Source organism: Colobus angolensis, unplaced genomic scaffold (genome assembly GCF_000951035.1).
Source record: "Colobus angolensis palliatus isolate OR3802 unplaced genomic scaffold, Cang.pa_1.0 Scaffold100, whole genome shotgun sequence".
Lineage (NCBI taxonomy): Eukaryota > Metazoa > Chordata > Mammalia > Primates > Cercopithecidae > Colobus > Colobus angolensis.
Genome location: NW_012110920.1, coordinates 5,217,038 through 5,225,707, shown reverse-complemented (window position 1 = coordinate 5,225,707; position 8,670 = coordinate 5,217,038). Strand labels below are relative to the sequence as shown.

The 8,670-nt window shown below is 52.7% G+C and overlaps 1 protein-coding gene across 1 annotated transcript in view; it reads left to right on the top strand.

Annotated features, from left to right (window-relative positions):
* Nucleotides 1-683: 683 nt before the first annotated feature.
* The window catches only part of PLXNA2 (plexin A2), a 221,297-nt gene continuing 213,310 nt past the window's right edge, over nucleotides 684-8,670 (top strand). The window contains exon 1 of the mRNA XM_011937960.1: nucleotides 684-1,407. The gene's annotated coding sequence lies outside the window, so the exon portion shown is untranslated. The remainder of the gene's footprint in view (nucleotides 1,408-8,670) is intronic.

Below are 8,670 nucleotides of genomic sequence, written 5' to 3'. Positions count from 1 at the left end.
GGACTTATCAGATGTCCAGGATCTCTATTAGGGCTGGAAGCTTGAGATTCAATTCAGAGCAAGGTTCATCTTCTCGTTGCAATAATAATAATAACAACAACTTCAAGCCTTATTTGACAGCTTGTTGGCCTTTTTTTGTTTTTTTTTTTAATTTACAAGAAGAGGAAATTTTCTCCCACAAATTCCCAGACTCTAGTCTCAACCCCATCAGACAAGCCCCGTTCCTCCCTACTCACCCCTCACTCAAAGATCAAGAGGGAGGTGTGCAGGATGTGCGCGGTGACAGGTGATGCGAATGGCGGGGGAGTCCCTGTCCCTACTGCCCTCACTCACTCTTCCTGTGTCCTGAGCTCCCCGCTAACCCCAATGCTCGACCTTCTATCCCCACCGGGGGCTAAACCAGCTGGGCTCGCAAGGCCCTACTCGAATTCCCTTGCCCCCTTGGCTACTTAAGGTGGCCGATGGGTCCAGGCTGAGCTGGGCGCAGGACAGGCAGCAGAGCGGCCTCCGGATGCCAAACCTGCTTCTCCTTTGTTGACAGCTTGCGGAGGAGGAAGTCCGAGCGGGCGGGGGAGGGGGCACGGGGCTGGCTGTGGCGGGCGGTGCCAGCAGCGGGCGCGGCCCCAGCTCGGGCTGCCGCGGCCGGCGGGGAAGGGGTTAACGCGCGCGGCCTCTATGATAATGAGCTGCATGGTAAAATAGGGAGGCCGGCGCTCAGGGCTCCGCCGCCGCCGCCGCCGCCACCACCACCGCGGGAGCCAGAGCTGCCGGGCTGAGAGGCATCCGCGCCAGACTGGAGCGGGAGGGCAGCGGAGCGCAGTTCCTGGGAATTTTTCAGCCGAGAGGGCGAGCGATCCGGAGAGAGACCCCGCGAGCTTGGGAACGGTAGGCAGCGCGAGCGCCGCAGCCGGCGGAGCAAACCTCGAAATAGATCTGGAAAGCCAGGCTCCCGGAGGAAATGGGACTGTGAACGAACCGGAGAGCAAGAAGGGAAGGAAGCGCCGGGATTGCTGATGTCAGAGGAGCCCGGAAAGTCGCGCTGGAAAAATCTGAAGACAGCCGGGGCTCTGCTTCTTCCCCACGAGAGACACCGCCGGCCACCCCCACACGCCCCCTCGGCGCCTCCGGGTGCCCCCAGCGAGCTGGCGACAGCGCCCAGCGGGGCTGCTGCGGGGCGACGGAGGACTGAGGGGCGCGCGGAGCGGAGACCGCGGGGCGACTTCAGGAATACAGATAAGTGGCTGGTGGCTTGACGTGGATTTTAATGAATTTGGACTCCATGTGGATTTGGTCTTCTCCCTGATTCCGAGCTGCGGGCAGGGAGAGGGGCCTCGCGCCGCCCTCAGCAGCCGGCGGCCGAGGCAGACGGAGCGGGGACGGAAGGACAGACCGACGTCGCCGAGCTGGGTAAGCGGCGGCTGGGCCGGGCGCTCAGAGTCGGCAGCGCCTTCAGCCTTCTCCCCACAGGCGCGCACACCCGTGGCGGCTTCTCCCGCACCCGCCTCTTTGGGGTCCCGGCCCCAGGCAACCGGGCTTGGCGGCGGCGGGCGAGTCTCCGTGTGGGCTCGGCCACTTTCGCGGGCCGGAGCGCGGCGTGCGCGCGATCTCAGGCTCACTGGAGCCGCTGCTTCCCGCCCAGGGCTTCCCGGCTGGCCGCCCGCAGGCTTCCCGGCCGCGGGCTGAGGGCGGCAGCAGCGCTCCGCGGCGCGCCTCCACCGCGCACCTGCCGGCGCTCTGCGGCTTTGGGGAGCTCGGGGTGGCAAGGCTGTCCCGAGAGCTGGAGCCCAAAGAGGGCCTCGGTGGCACCAGCGAGACAACCCAAAGCCACAGTGGCCAGCGATCGATTTGGGGGCGTTCACTCCAATGCCAGAGTCCCTGGTGGCCGCCGGCTGTCCCTTCAGATCCGGGACTGGAGATCAGGGAAAGGGGAAAACATCATTTGCGCGGGTTCCATAAGGCTCGGGGAGAGATTCCTAGGCACTGAATGGGTCTAAGTGTTTCATCTCCCGGGACTCCCTTTGCGGTGTATCGCCCAGCAGGGGTCCAGCCCCATAGTTTGAGGACTACGCGAGTGCTGGGGGTTGAAATGGGAGTTTGCTTAGGGTCCCAGAGGCTCCTTACGAACCATTTGAGAATATTTCCTTCCATGTGCTCTTTCTTGCCCCACCCCACAAGTTAGGTAGGGATCCTAGAAAATTCTAGCCCTTTTTATCCATCCCACGGGTAGTCTCTATAATGCCAATCATAGTCTAGATGCCCAGACAGTCACCAGAAACTACCATTCTAGGTCCCCGAAAAAGTGTCCACCTGTTTGGAATGACCCTTGCCCTAGTGGGACCTACCTACTCAAACTCAGCTCTGCTCAGGAGGGATAGAAATAATGGGGGAGAAGAAGTTGGATAAGAGATTTGAGGTTCTAGGTCAGCAAGCGTCTAGAAATGAGAGCCCCAAGAGGTGGGCAATGGAAATATGAACAGGATTCCTGTAGGAATCTAAGATCTTAGAGTGACAGTGGCACACCATAGAAGGTACGCAAGGGACATGAAAGCAGGATCAGTTTGAGGGGATTGGGACTGCCAATCACAGCTTGAGGCTGTCACTTGGGGGCCCATCGGCTTGGAGGAACCCACAGAAATTTGGGGTCACATTCATTTCCTTCCATTCACGTGCACAGTGGACAAGGCTTATGAGCGGCAGGCCAAGATGAGTATCTTGGCTGGCCTGGGCTGGACACTTTGAGAGCACGAGTCAGGTTTAGCTCTCCCCTCTCCCCACACAATAGCAGTCTCCCTCCTTTGCTGGGCTTCTTTCCTAGACATTGAAACTTCACTGTTCCTTCTGGGTTGACTTTGGATTCTGGGACCTTCTACTGAGCCCCAGGAAGATATAACCTTGGCTGGAGGAATTCAGCTATTCCTAACTGAAATGCACAACTTTTATGCAATCACCCCAGAAAGCTCCCAGAGTTTCTTGCAGCCCTCTCCCCTCTGACCTCCAGGCAAGAAAAGAGAAGAATTCATTAACTTCCCTCTCTCTTCACAGAGAACCATTTGAACTAATTACCTGGGATCTCTCCTCACTGGTGTCCTGGGGGCTGAAGGGGCAGTGAGGAGAAAGGGTAGGGAACCAAGGAAACAGAGTGGAATCTGTGAAAATACCCTAGCGAGGTTGTTTTTCATTCCCCTTCTTCCACCCGGCATCACCACCAACCCCTCCTCATCCCGGAACTTGCCCCTGCTGCCACCAGCCAGCATTACCTAAAGGAGCTATTTCCCTCCACTCTGCAGCTGATCCTCTTCAGGGACCCGCTGATAAAGGGAGGGCAATGCAGACTGCCCTCTCTGCTCCCTCACTGTCCTCAGCAAATTGCATTAGGATGGGGGCAAATTGGCTTGCAAAGCAGTTAAATGGAAATGACATTTGGAGCGATGTGCAGGGAAGATGCTGAAGAGCAGCAGTGGTAAACTACCAGGAGATCTCCTCTACCCAGGGACCATGAGTCTGCCAAGGAAATCCCAGCTGGTCCTTCTTTTTGACAGGGCATAAGGACAGGGGTCCCTCGAAGCCTGGAGCAGGACAGGGGGGCTGGCTAGCTTTTCAGCCCAAGTCTAAATGAAGAGTATGGCAGTGTCTTACGTCCATCACCCAAAACCATGCCATTACAAAGTTGGTGGCCCCCCTTTCAGACCTGGTCTGAATACATACCCCTGTCTTCAGAGCACCAGGGGAGCATTTACCCTGCAACTCTCTTGACCATCAAAAGCTGCAGATGCGGCGAATGTAAAAGTTCATTCACCATCTGTTTTACTGAAGTCTGCACTTAAAATGAGGTTAAAAAGAAAGCACTCAAAGAACAGCTACCTGTTTCCTAGGTCCCTTTCCCATTTACAAATACTTCTGATTACTCAGCTAATCTTTATTTCATGGGCAGGTTATAAGAAAGCACAGGAGCAGGAGGGGAAACCAGTGACATGGTTAAATATACAAGGCAGCAGCTGACAGCAGCCTAAACTCACCACTTTAGGTGCTATGAAATATTTATGGTGCTGGAGTTGTCACTGTTTGGGGGTTTAATAGTTTCTATCCTACCTCATTTTCTATGATTGCCTCCCTAAGATATAAGGTTTGGTGTGGGGGAGGCAATTCCTGTCTCCAACAGCACCTCCCCACCACCACCAGCTGTCTCCCTGCATTGCCACACAGCTGTCTCCGCACACACGAACTGAGGCATAATACACTTCTGTCCATCATGGCAAATGGAGAGGCAAGGAGCGCCTAGCCAGCCCCCCACCCCACACCCCCGTTCTGATCATAAAGAGACTGCAGCATTGTGTTACAGTCTGTTAACTAGAAATAATTCAGGACTGTCCGTAGGGGAAACTGGTAGAAACAGGCTTTGAGGTGCTGGGAGTTTTACAGCTCATGTGCATTCCCCCCTCAGCCCCAGTCACCACCACCCCACCCAGGGGCAGTCTGTTATCCATTCATTATATGTGAATATTCTATTTCTACCCTTCACATACGTTCAGTTCAAACAATGATGAATGGAACCGGTTCCCTTAACAGTTTTTTCGCTTCGTTACAAAGACTTCATGCCTGATTAGAGTAAATGAGGGGTGGGTGTGCATCCACTTCTTTTTTGGTCATTTCTAAAGGTGAGCCCTGTGGAGACAGAGAGAAAGGCAGTTCTTCCCAGAGTCAAACAGCTGGTCCCAAGGCACGAGGGAGGGATGGCTGGTAAGAAGAGCATAGCCCCGTCCTCCTGGGCTTAGCCCTCAGGCTCTCCTGGGCCTCATTCCCTAGCATTTGGGCATATGGAACCTCTTTATCTAGCTCCACACTGCTCCATCTGGAATTGGAGGGCACAAATAGAGACGAGAAAGTCCTTTGTTGGGGAGCAGGGTCCCTGCTGCGTAAGAGTGTAAGGGGAGAGGAGGAAGGAAGGGTGCAGAGCTGAAATAAATGGCTGAGGCCTGAGCAGTGCAAAAGTTCTCTGCTCCTACAGTTGGTTAACCATTAACCGCCTTCCCTGCCCTGGTTCTGTCTCCCTCTTGGGTGAAAGAATATCTCTGGGAAACTCAGAGGACCAGCAGGTGTTCCCCCATCTCCCCCCTCCTCACCCCAGCTTAACATTCGCTCTGTCTCCACTGTGCTGCCACAGCCCCAGGCTCAGCCTCTGACCCCCACTCACCTCTTCCTCACCTTCTTCCCCTGCCCTAGCATACTCTTCCTACCCACTGCCAGTTGTCCCTTTACCCAGGCATTGCCAGTTGTTCGCAGGGCAGGGCATGTGTCAGAGACTGGGAAGCAGGCAGGGAGGTGGGGAGAAGCTATTGAAGGGAGCGACTGGCTTCACACAGGATTTGGAGCAGGAGCTCTGAGCTCAGGTTATAGACAGCTCTATAACCACTAGGATTTTCATAGTGCTTCTCACTGTGGATCTGGCTTGTGGGTGGCTGTTTTGGCCCTTTGAGGTGAGTCCATGTGGTCCAAGTCCTTCCCAAGGCATTCCTAGCGAGTCAGACCTGGAATCCTGAACGTCAGAGGAAACCAGCAGGTGGATGGAAGATGTAAATCAAGATACAGGAGCAAAGGCACATGTGGAAAGACAGAAGTCAAAATATGGGCACAGGCGCAGATAAATGCAGAGAGGGAGGGAGACAGCAAGGGAAGATAAAGACAGAGAGACTGACAGTGTGAATGGGGGCAGACAAAGCTCATAGCGAACATAAAGAGAAAGTGGGAAAGAGAGCCTTGCAGGCGGAAGGGGGTTTTCTGAATCTTCCCGGGCCAGGGAGGCTCCTGGCTGAACTGGGAAGCCGAAGTAGCAGGTTATCTCCACTAGAGGGGACTCTTGAAAGCCAGGCTTGGCCCAAAACAGTGGCTTTTGTGTGTGTGTGGTTTTTTTTTTTTTTTTAGAAGAAAAAACATATTAATAGATGAGATATATTCGAAACTTCCAGCTGTCACTTCCCAGAGACCACAACTGGTAGGGTCCTATTGCCAGTGAGACCTTTGGGCCTCTGTCTGTTTGCAGAGGATGAGAAGGCGCCTGCAGCATTAAGCAGGGGTGCATGGGTTGTGAGCAGCTCCGGAGAGGCCTGCCCCAACAGGTCATGTCTAGGGGTGGGTAGCAGGGAGGGAGTGCATTCTCAACTTAACAGGCAGTCCAATCTGCTGGCTGGCGCGCCAAAAGGCCCTTGCCAGTTCTTATCAGCAACAGAAGTTTCTGGCCCATCCCCGAAGGGCCTTTACATGCCTTCCCATCTCCCAACTCCCTAAATGCAGATTTTTGAGACTCTCAGTTGGTAGCAAAACTGCTCCTGAGGAGACTTTTTTTTTTTAAAGACCTTTCAGGAACTGAATGCATGTCAACATTATACCGCTGATTTAATCTTTTTCTTCATATTCTCTGTGGGAGTCTTTCTCTGAATTAGAATTCCCCCTTTCATTTCAGCAGAGGACAATATTGAGAGACAGCAGAGTCCAGAGGCTTCTCTAATCTAAGGAGATAATAACTGCCTAAAAGGGGCATGGAAAAATATTGAAGTTTTGGGATGGGCAGGAGGCCAGAGCTTAGCAGCGTCTCTTCCGATCTGATAGCATCCCCTGATAGTTCATCTTGGTTTGCTTTAGCTCAGATGTACCTGGAGGTCAGGGCAGGGGAAAGGGAGGATAGAGAAAAGAAAGAAAAAAACAAGATAAATGTGTCGTGTTATGAAAGTTTAATTCTGCTTTTCTTTGGCTAAAATTACTTTGAGGGTGAGAGATAAAAGGCAGTGGAGTTGCCCTTGGAAAGTTCAACTTGTCTTTCAGAGGGAAGAGGAGGAGGGATCCCAGGGCTCTGAGTGAAGAGCTGGTGAATGAGCCCATCTCCTGCGTGCCTCCCAACACACACACATTCTCTCCGAGGCTTTGAGAAGACAGAATCTTCTGACAGAGGAACCCCAGGCCCTCCCAGCCCTCTTGGAGGAGTTGTTCTCCCAGGCTTTCTCTTGTTCTATCTAAACAGCCTCCCTCTCAACTGTAGTATAGAGGGAGAGAAGAAGGAGAGATTCTTGCCCTTTGTACTAAACCAAATAGGATGACACTGAAAGCGGGAATCGGAATTCATTTAAGTTTAAATAAATAGGGATCGATCATCTCTGTGGTGCCAAGAATGTGGTACCTCCCTCCTAATACAAGGATGAAAAAGTAAGAGATCCTACCTTCAGGGCATTTACAGTACATTAAGAGAGTGAAGGAAGAAATTGCATAAGCCAAGTACCCCCAAATACCTGCAGTAAAAGGCAGAATGGCATTAACAATGTGTACTAGGGGTCAGAGGAAGTGAGAGCAGACAGCTCCTCAAAGCCTTTGCTTTAAGTCATGGGAGATGAAGATTTCCAGGAGAGACTCAGAGGTGCTGGAGAACTTCACAGTTTCCTGTGAAGAATGATGACTATTTAATGCTCTTGTGGGCTCCAGCCTCTCACAGCTACCCCTACTTACCCGATTTTCCCCTCATTCTTCTCTGAGGATTGTAAATGGACAGCGTTGGAGTTGTTTTCTATTAGTCAACATCCTAGAGCAAGGACTCCAGGGTGCACACTCCCAAGGGTTTTCATGTTGTATTCTATGCAAATTGCATCCCTTTCTGGTACTTCTGGAGCTGGCGTGTAGAGGCCAGTGTGGTGCCTCAGGAAATAATATTACTCATCCACATTCACATTTAAGTGCTCAGAATTCTGCTATTAGGCACCTACTCTTATCTGAATGAACTCTTTTAAGCTTTCTGTCCGCAAAGAGGGCAGAGGGATACTAATGGAGAAAGGTTAGAAGGACGAAGATTTCAACTCAAAGATAGTCTCTAATCCTATGAAGGAAGGTCATGTTCTCCCTGCACCTTGTCTGAGGCTGGGGGAGCCACATCAGTGATGCTGTCAGGGAACAGACCCCTGCACTGGGAAGCGCAGCGCTAGGGCCATACTTAGGCTTCAAGATGCCTGTGAAACCTGGGAGATTCCATATCTTCAAGAATGATGTGGGTACATGTTGTTTTGTATTTCTGAAGAGAAGGAGTTCTTGCCCCCTCCACAATGTAAAGAACCACTAGATCCCAGTCTCTAGAACCTTTCCTAGCCGTCGTTTCCGCTTCTGCTCTGGTGGTGGAATGGGGCTTCGGATGAGGAGTTGTAACCCCATGCCTCTGAGTGGTAGAAAACTCACTAAGTGAACAAGAGCACGCCAGGGACAGCTCAGAATGTCAGGGGAGCCTATGGATTGTGATTGCTCTGTGACTACGGGCAGGTCTTTTTACCTTTGAGCAGGGATTAGAGGGAGCGGCCGGCCAGGCAGCATGCTCCACCCTTTAAGGGAGAGAGGGTGGAAGGTTCAGGAGCAGAGGAAAGGGTGAGTAGAAAAGCCCTGCCTTGCGGTGTAGAGGCAGGAGGACCAGCAGGCAGACAGAAGTGGCAAGAGGGGATGTTGCCGCTTTGAAGTGGTTTCCTGCTTCATAAAAGCGAAAGGCCTCGGCTGGGCTGGGTAAATATTACGTTGGCCTCTGACCTCCCACCTCCCCTGACCGCTCCCCCGGTTTCCCATTTTTTTCTCCTGAGAAACAAAAATACCTGAAGGAGAAGAGCCAGTTTTTTGAATTTCACTGCGAATAGGGTTCTTAGCGGGAGTCCA